The sequence below is a fragment of the Hibiscus syriacus genome, unplaced genomic scaffold, assembly GCF_006381635.1.
Source record: "Hibiscus syriacus cultivar Baekdansim isolate YM2019G1 unplaced genomic scaffold, ASM638163v2 tig00110890_pilon, whole genome shotgun sequence".
NCBI lineage: Eukaryota > Viridiplantae > Streptophyta > Magnoliopsida > Malvales > Malvaceae > Hibiscus > Hibiscus syriacus.
The window spans coordinates 8,596,197-8,606,850 of record NW_024062900.1 but is presented as its reverse complement, the minus strand read 5'-3'; positions in this window follow the sequence as shown (position 1 = coordinate 8,606,850).

The window sequence follows — 10,654 nt, the reverse complement described above, 5'->3', positions numbered from 1 at the left end:
TTTGACCAAAATTTATTATGATGAACTAGACATTATGAAAAATCATTAAAACTTTAAAATGTTCATCATAACATCTTTTTAACATACATGAGATGAAAAACATCAAATCGTTAAAGTCAAAACTCATGCATGCTTAAATCAAAATGAGCAACCAAATAATCAAAATCCAAAGCATTAAGCTTAGAGGTTACCCATTCATTTTTCAAGTGTGGCTAAAGCATTTGTATATCTTCACTTTCATAACCATTGCTCCTACACACCTACAAGAGATATTTATTTCAATTTTGGTATCCAAATTGCATTGGATCCTTGGACGTTAGGCTCAATGCCCCTTGTTCCCATAGGAACTCATACTTGTCTAATTTTAAAATGTTTTCCTTTCTTCAAAGGACAAGTATGTTCCAATTGACCATAAAAATGACAATGTGAGCATTTTACCATTTTCAAACATAATGAGTTGTTTTGAGAAATTAATTCTTTTTCCTTTGTTAATCTCTCAAGCTTAAATTTCAAATCAAAATTTTATTTTTCTAAATAATTGCTTTTGACTTTTGAAAACTCTAAATCATTTTTCAAAATTTCATTTTGATTTTCAAAATAAACTTTGGCTTTCAAAATCAAATCATTTCAACTTTAAATTTTGAAATTATTTTTTTATATTTGGAATTCATGGTCTCAAATTCCAAATACAACTCATTATAAGCATCTTGTAACTCATTAAAAGAATGTGAATTTAAATCATTTGAGTTAGAAGATACCTCATAATCATCTTCGATGGCCATGAGGCATAGGTTTGCTACTTCATCTTTATCATTGGAATCATCTTCATCACTCCAAGCTGCCATAAATCTTTTTTCTTTGAAGATCCTTTTTTTCTTTAGAAGTAGACATTCATACTTGACATGCCCATTTCTTTTACAATTGAAGCACACAAAGGGACCCTTCTTTTTGGTTGATTTGTGTTTAACTTCCTTGGAAGACATAAATCTTTTGAACTTTTTGAAGAGCTTGGGCATCTCTTTTTCTTCATCCACCTCTTCACCTAACTCTTGATAGCTCTTATTTGTGGACTTGAAGGCAATGCCTAGCTCCTTCTTCTTGTTGTTTTGCTTCTCTTCATCTTCTTCCTCTTCTTTCACCATCAACTCATGAGTGAGTAGGGAACCAATTAGCTCATCGAGAGTGAGAGAGTTTAGGTCTCTAGCTTCGATAATCATTGTCTTATTCGATTGCCAAGACTTTGGAAGAGAGTAGATCATCTTCCTCACTAACTTCTCATTGGAGATTACTTCTCCAAATCCTTTGAGACCATTAACAATCATGGAAAATCTATCTGTCATAGCTTTGATGTCTTCTTCGAGTTTCATCTTGAAATTCTCGTAGCTATTGTTGAGAAGACTTATCTTGGTTTTCCTCACTTCATCGGTTCCCTCATGAGTGACTTGGATCTTATCCCATATCTCCTTGGCATTGGAACAAGAAGAGACTCTTTCGTATTCATCCGGGCCTAATGCACAAAAGAAGATGCGCACTTGGCATTGAGCTGGAACTTCTTTTTCTCTCCATCACTCCTATCGTCCATCTCGTCGGTTGGAATAATGTATCCTTTAATGATCGAATTCCAAGATCCTAGATCATTGGCTTGAATAAAGAGCATCATCATATTCCTCCAATAGGCATAATTTGCTCCATTGAAGTACAGTGACTTGTTGACCGGTTGTGAATCTTCAACGTAGTATGCACCGGAGGTTGACACTATTTCTTCTCGATTGTGTTGGGAATTGGTAGAGATTATTCTAGGAATTTCTCAAGGTGGTTAAACCTTCAAAATAAATTAGACTCTAATACCAATTGTTAGGATTATTAAAGAGGCTTAATAGACAACCGAAAAAAGTGCAAAGGGGTTTATTTGATATAATTGAATTTAGGGAGTAAGGAGAACAAAAAGATAAGACAAATTGGTACAAGAAATTAAAATGGTGCGACTTATCAACCAAGTTTACATCCACTACCTTAACTCCTTACTAAGGATTTTCTAAAAAATTCACTAATTTGTTATTTCTTTTTCAAGGATGAAGAGATAACCTTTACAACTCCCTATCTTTCCAATGGATAAGATAGAACCAAAACCCTTTACAAAGGAAAAATAGTATAAATAAATAAACCTCTAGAAAAGAAGGTGTTTACAAAATAAAAGCTCACAAAAACACAAATATTTACAAGAGAGTTGAAAACAAGAATGAAAAACTCTTCTCTTGTGTTTGATTGTTTGGATAGGTGTTCTAACCCTTCTTCAAGTGTCTTGAACTTGTATTTATGTGTTGGAATGTTGTTGTGCCCATTTCTAGCCATTTGAGGTTGATTGGAGCCGTTGAGGATCAATTTTTGTGCAAAATATGTTGGCCAGACCAAGGGGTATCGGTATTCCTAAAGGGAGTATCGGTACTACCTTTGTTATATTTAAATCAACTAGTCGTCAGGGCCTTTTGGTATCGATACTATGCCTTTGGTATCGATACTACTATACAAAGTAGTATCAGTACTCCTTTGGGCATCGATATCATTTTTGTATTATGGAATATGAGCAAAGCTGGTAGTATCGGTTCTACCTAGTGAGTATTGATACTTCCCTTACTTTTGGTATCACTACAATATGAGCAATATCTATACTTGTTCAATTGGTATCGATACTGTAAGAACAATATTGATACTACTTGTACATAAAATTGTTTTGTGCTCAATTCCAAACTTTTAAGGACTTTGAATTATTTTTGAAAACTTTGAATAAATTCAATTCAAGTCCAAAAACATTTGACTTAAATTGTTATATCAAAAAATAGTTAAACACAGCTCATTTTGGATAATGTTGTATCCACCTTGTATTTCTTGTAAGTTTCGAGACAATGTGTCCACCTAGGCTTTGTTTGCTTTGAACTGACCCCACTAACGCTCAGCTTCTCATACTTGTTCATTAAATTCCCGTTCGCACACTTGTGATTTGTGTAAGTATTTATTTTTCAATTTTATTTGAAGCTTCTGGTAAGCAGCCTGAAAGTCTTTGAAATCTCTTCCTTGATTATCCACTACTGCAAAACAAGTCTTTTGCAGTGTTTTTTAGACATATAACATTGTTCTTAAGCATCAATAAAAATTCCCCCAACGCTAGTAAGAGAGTCGAAAGAAATGTCACTAAAACGAACACCACAATAGATTGTGAAGTTTGCGAGTTGTTAAAAACGTTTTGATGTTTTGATATAACAAATTAAATTAAAAGAATTTTAATTTTGAAAATAATTTTTCTAAAGCATATTCGATATATTAAATCGAATATTAAAATATTACTTAAAGTATTTCAAAGTTCATTTTAAATACTTACTCAAGTGTAAAATTAAGTTTTAATCTTAAAATAATTTCAAAACGATTATACAAAATATTTCGAACCATTTCAAAGCCAAAAATTCCAGATTGCTCAGGGGGCATCGATTCCCCCTGAATGGTTTGGCTCCGAGAATTCCAGTATGCTCAGAGGGAACCGATTCCCCCCACTGTTTAACGGTCGAAATATTTGAATTTTACACTTAGGGAACTGATTCCCCATCAGGGGTACCGATTCCCCCCACGCTCCAAGCAGAAATATTTATTGTTTTCACACTTAAACGGCTACAATAACTTCATTAATGATCCCCAACGTTCAGAAGTGATTCAAGGTGTATTTAAGCAAGCTTAGAAGCCATTGATCAACATTAAGAAACATCAAGCAACTAGAATCAAGAGAGAATCAAAGAGAAAGCATCAAACCTCAAGTTTGAGCATTTCAAGCCTATCTTTCATTCAATATTCATTTTGCTTTCAAGAACACTTATTGTGCTCAATTGTATTCATTCTTGAGTGTTCTTTTCTTTGTTCTAGAATTGTGCAAACAATCTACCTTGTGAGGATTTCCTTGTAAGTTTGTAAATTTGTTTGCCAAACGGTTCAGAAAAATGATGAGACCTTACCGAGAAAGAAAATTCAAACGTAATGAAGGCCTCAAAAATGAACCAAAAGAGAATGACCCAATCATTTGCTATGAATGCAAAAAGCCAGGGCATGTCAAAAATAATTGCCCACAATTGAAGAGAAAGGGTCAATCAAAGAATAAGCACAAGGCTCATGTGGCTACATGGAGCGATGAAGAAGGTTCCGATTAAGAGGAACAGGAAGTAGCAAACTTGTGCTTGATGGCATTCGGGGAAGATTCTAAGGTAACCTCTAACTCATATGATTTTGATGATTTATCCTATGATGAGTTATTAAAGGAATATAATAGGTTGGCTTTGGATTATGAGAAATTATTTTTAAAATATAAAAATGATATTTCAAAATTGAAAAATGAAAATAAACTCATATCCAAAACCAACAACGATCTTGAAAGTAAAATCAAAGATTTGCAAATCAAACTAGAAGAGTTTGAAAAGAAAATTTTGGATTTGCAAAATTTACTTTCAAAGGTCAATGATGATCATCAAAAGAAAATTGATGATCTTAAAGATTCTTTTGATAAAGTTGGAACAAAACGTTTTGAAAATGGAGAAAATTCAAAATCCAACTTTGTTAGAAAAAGTTTTAAAAACTAAAATCATAGAGGTCCCCAAAGAACCTCTAATGGAAAAATCGTTAGAAGTATACGGGTTCCTAAAGAGCTCATTACTACTAAATATAAGGATATCCTACACAAATGGATACCTAAGGGGACTAAGATTTTGGAAACTAATGAATATGGACCCAAAAGAATTTGGGTACCAAAAATCAAAAATTAATCTATGTTTCTAGGAAAAAGAGCATTGCTACAAGGCACGGGAAACAAATCTAAATTCATGGTACCTTGATAGTGGATGCTCGAGACACATGACCGGGGATAAAAACCGGTTCATAGAGCTTAATGCCAAAAATGGAGGAGAAGTGACTTTTGGTGATGATTCAAAAGGTCATATTGAAGGTATAGGTACAATAGGTAATACCTCTTCCATACAAATTAAAAATGTGTTATATGTGAATGGATTAAAGCATAATCTCTTGAGTATTAGTCAATTATGTGATAAGGGATTCAATGTCATATTTGAAACTAATAGTTGTAAAGTCATTGACATTGCATCTAATAGGATTATGCTTGTTGGTCATAGAATAGGAAACATATACATGGTGCATTTAGACTCTATAGAAATGACTAATTTATGCCTAGTTGCAAAGGATGAGCATGATAGTTGGTTATGGCATAGGAGACTAGGACATGCTAGCATGAGTGTTTTGCAACGGTTAGTTCAAGGAGAATTGGTTCGAGGGCTGCCTAAACTAAATTTGATAATGATAAAATCTGTGATGCTTGTGCTAAAGGAAAATAAAAGCGAGTTTCTTTTAAATCGATTAATGATGTGTCAACTAGTAGAGTATTACAAATATCCATATAGATCTTTTTGGGCCAACTAGGACTACTAGCTTGGGTGGAAAACAATATGCATTTGTCTTGGTAGATGACTATTCTAGATATACTTGGGTTCTATTCTTAAGTACTAAAGATGAAGCATTAGAAAATTTCATCACATTTTCAAAAGTAATCCAAAACGAAAAAAGTTACTGTATTACTAGTGTTAGAAGTGATCATGGAACTGAATTTGAAAATCTTGGATTTAATGAGTTTTGTAATTCTATGTTATTAGCCATAATTTTTCAGCACCTAGAACCCCTCAACAAAATGGAGTTGTTGAGAGGAAAAATCAAACTTTAGAAGAAATGGCTAGAACCATGCTTTGTGAAAATAATTTGGCAAAATATTTTTGGGCGGAAGCCACAAATACCGCTTGTTATGTTGTAAATCGAGTAATGATTAGGCCAATTTCAAAGAAAACTCCATATGAAATTTTCAAAAATAAAAAGCCTAACATTAGCTATTTTCATCCTTTTGGATGTAAATGTTTTGTTTTAAACAACGGTAAAGAAAACCTTGGCAAATTTGATGCTAAAAGTGATGAAGGAATTTTTCTGGGTTATTCCTTAAATTCTAAAGCTTATCGAGTATTTAATAAAAGAACTTTGGTTGTAGAAGAGTCTATACATGTTGTTTTCGATGATAATCTCCTTCCGAGGAAGGATTCTTATTTGAATGATGATGTAGGTATTATAAATACAAATGACGCTAGACATGACGTTGGAGAATCATCATCAAAAGAAGAAACGAAAGATGAGGAAACTCATGATCCTCTTGAGAAAGGAAAGTATCTTATCCAAGAGAGTACAACTATGTCAAGGATGGTGAGATTATAGGTGATCCATCCAAAGGGGTAACAACTCGATCTTCTCTTAGAAATATTTGTAATTATGTTGCATTTATTTCATGCATAGAGCCTAAGAATATTAAAGAAGTATTAAAAGATGAACATTGGATTATAGCTATTCAAGAAGAATTAAATCAATTTGAGAGAAGTAAAGTATGGACATTAGTTGAAAGGCCTAGTAATAAATCTACTGTAGGTACTAGATGGGTATTTAGGAATAAGCTTGATGAGAGTGGTAATATAGTGAGAAACAAGGCTAGACTTGTTGCTCAATGGTATACTCAAGAAGAGGGCATAGACTATGATGAAACAAACGCTCCCGTAGCTAGGATGGAAGCAATTAGAATGTTATTAGCATTTGCATGTTTTCATGAATTTAAACTATATCAAATGGATGTTAAAAGTGCATTTTTAAATGGTTTTATAAAAGAAGAAGTGTATGTGGAACAACCTCTAGGTTTTGAAGATTCAAAATTTCCGGATCATGTTCTTAAATTGACAAAAACACTTTATGGTTTAAAACAAGCTCCTAGAGCTTGGTATAAAAGACTGTCAAATTTTTTAATTGAAAAAGGTTTTTCAAAAGGGAAGGTTGACACTACATTATTTTTAAAGCATAAAGGTAAAGATTTATTAGTAGTTCAAATTTATGTTGATGATATAATATTTGGTTCTACTAATGATGTTCTTTGCCAAGAATTTTCTAAGCTAATGCAAAGCGAATTCGAAATGAGTATGATAGGGGAGCTCCCATTTTTCTTAGGACTCCAAATCAAGCAAAGAAAATATGGTATCTTCATCAATCAAGCTAAGTACGTCAAAGATATGCTCAAGAAGTTTGGACTGGAAAATGGGAAACCTCGTGACACTCCAATGAGCTCTTCTACAAAGCTTGACTTGGATGAAGGAGGTAAATGTGTAGATGTTAAATTATATAGGTCAATGATTGGATCTCTACTTTATCTAACTGCAAGTAGACCGGGCATTATGTTTAGTGTTTGCTTATATGCTAGATTTCAATCATGCCCTAAGGAATCACATTTACTAGCTGTTAAGAGAATCTTTAGATACCTTAAGGACACTTCTAGTTTAGGACTTTGGTATCCTAGAGACTCTAGCTTTAGCTTGCTTGCCTTTTCTGATGCGGATTATGGAGGATGCAAATTAGATAGGAAAAGCACCTCCGGTACTTGCCAATTCCTTGGAAATATGTTGATTTCTTGGTTTTCAAAGAAACAAAATTGTGTTGCATTATCAACCACTGAAGCCGAATATATTTCAGTTGGTAGTTGTTGTGCACAATTTTTATGGATGAAACAACAAATTTTTTATTATGAAATTGAAGTAGGTACCATTCCTATCAAGTGTGACAATACTAGTGCTATTTGTCTCACTAAAAATCACATCCAACACTCTAGAACTAAGCACATTGAAATAAGACATCACTTCATTAGAGACCATGTCACTAAGGAAGATGTAGTTCTAGAATTTGTTGATACTTTGCATCAATTAGCGGATATCTTTACAAAACCTTTAGACAAGGAACATTTTTGGACACTTAGGAGAGAATTAGGTTTAACTGACCTATCTTCACTTAGTGGTTAAAATAAATTTAGCACTTTTAAGAATAAATGAAAAATGCTTATAATAATTTTTTATTGCATTCTTTGCTATTAGTTAGGGGGAGTTTATGATTTTTTATGAAAAATTAACTTTATGTTCAAATGTAGTTTAAGGATTAATTTGATTGATTGAACATAATTATTTTTGATATATGAGTTGCCAATACCACTAGAAAAGAGTAATTTAGCATTTTGAGTGTTTAAAATACAGATTTTTTAATTATAAGGTAGAGGGAATCGATACCCCCTTAAAGGGGAACCGATTCCCCCTTTGAAGGGGAACCGATTTCCCCTAGGGGAATCGATACCCCCCTGGGTTCTGGTTTTATCGGGCAGAACCCTTGTTTTTTACTCAAACCCTCTTTTCTTATCTTCCTTACCGTCGTTTCCCCTCTCTACTCTCCTTATCTCCATTTTCGCCTCAAATCAACATTTTTAATCGGAATTCTCTTCAAATATCATCTCCTAAACCTGCTAGCATCATTAAAATCATGCAAACAACATCAAAATCCACTCAATCTCATCTTTCAAGGTAAATTTTTCTAAACTCTCTATTTCATTGATTTTGAACATATTGACTAGTTTTAATTAGTTCTAGATAGAAATAGTGATCGGACATTGATTGTTTAGTGATTAAAAACCTGATTTTACAACTAATTTCATCAAAAACACAAGAATTTTTCAAAATTCTTTGAAATTTTTGAAATAAAAAAAATTATTTTTCAAATTATTGTGTTTTGATTGAATTATGTTGTTGTGAAAACTATACATATATTGATTTTCAAAACCTTATTTTTCAATAATTTTCAAAAACTTTGCCCATTAGGATTGGTTTAGAGAACCTTGAAATATTGAGGACTCAATTGAGTTTTGGGATTGATTGAATTGCATACATGTGTTTTCTAAATTGTAGGTTCTCCATTCTATTCTGATTTCCTAAACCATGTCCAATCCTAAACGTGCTAGGTCATCATCTAGTCGCTCAAACCGCCAATCGAACCCACCTCCAAATCCTCATCCTATTCTTGAAATTCCTATTCCTAATCATGTTGATCCTAATATGACTATCCAAAACTCGTGTTTCAATCATCCATGTCCTAGAAATCATCATTTTTGGTATTATCAATATTTTGACTCTTACAAAATTATAGAAGAACGCATCCCTTCTCGTCAAGCTATGATAGATATCAATTTTAGATATCTTCCTCTTTTACAAGAGTGGAAATTTGATAAACTTTGTGACCTTGAACCTATAGTTTACCATCAACTTGTTCGCATATTCTATTCAAATGTCGTGTGTGTTAAAAACCGAGCTCAAACCAAAACCGTAGCAGTTCGTTCCTATCTCCTAGGACAATTCATCCATCTTGACTCGGCTTACATAGCTAATGAATTAGGATTAGATAATGATGGTATATCAAATGAAAAATAGCTTTTAGGTTCTCGTTATAAAAGAAGGGATAGTGCGAGTGTCTTAGATCTTCATGATCGTTTTCTTCATCTAATGATTTCTTGGTGGTTTCGACTATCCGGAGTTCGTTACTCTACTCTTCGTGCTTTAGATCTTTGGTGGTTACATTATTTCCAAAACAGTATTAAAATAAATCTTCCTGAGATTATTTTTGCTGAAATCATTGAAACCGTAAACTTAGTGCCAAATAAGAAACTTTGTTCCTCTCTAGTTTATGGTTTCATTCTAAGTAATCTATTTTCTAAAGCCGAGCTTAGAGTAGGTCTAGATGCCGTCTTTCCTCTCAAGAAACAAATTAATCTTCTTTCCTTAACGAGAGCAGGATGGATAAAGAATAAGGACACTGGTGAATGGGTTCGATCTTCTGAAGATACTCCGGGAGCTAGTTATTCACGAGCTCCTCCAGCAGATGACGATGATCCCGAACTTGAGCAATTAATGCAAGATATTGACGAAGATGACGATGAGCCGGAACAACACGAGGAACAAGCTCAGCAAGAATATCATGTGCCTCCATATTTTCAATCATTCATGGAGACATTTGATTTCCGTTATGCATCATTGGATTCTCGCTTCACTTCCATAGAATCTCACTACTCTACTATGGAAGCTCAACAATTGGAAATTCTCCGGGACATGCGTGCAAACAATGAGCCAACCAATGCTCGTATTAATGAACTCACTCATGAAATGGCAGCTATCCGAGCTCATTTCCCACCTCCCGATCCTCCTACTGATTCTTGAACTTTAATCTTTTCTTTGCTTGTTTGGATTGAACTTGGATATTTGAATTATTGTTAAAACATTTTGAATGCTTTTGGATTGTTTATTTTTTGTTGTTCGAACTTATGTTTAATACATTTGATTTGGATTTCGTGTTTATTTTGCATCTTTAGATATATATGACCAATTATCCATTACATGTTTATGAATATTGATTATGAAACTAATGACTAACCTCTATTTTAATTGTGTTCTTAGTAGTTTAAGCTATATATATTTATAATCAATTGGCTAAATAATTTCAAAACCTTGTTTAAAATCTTTTACGAGTCTTTTTGATTTAACAAAAAAGGGGAGATAAAAGCGTTTTTAAGGAGTAGTGTTAAAGTAAGGGGGAGTAGTATTTTTCAAAATCAAAATTCATTTTGAAATTATAAAATCTTAAAATGTTTTGTTATATCAAAAAGGGGGAGATTGTTGAAAACATTTTGATGTTTTGATATAACAAATTAAATTAAAAGAATTTT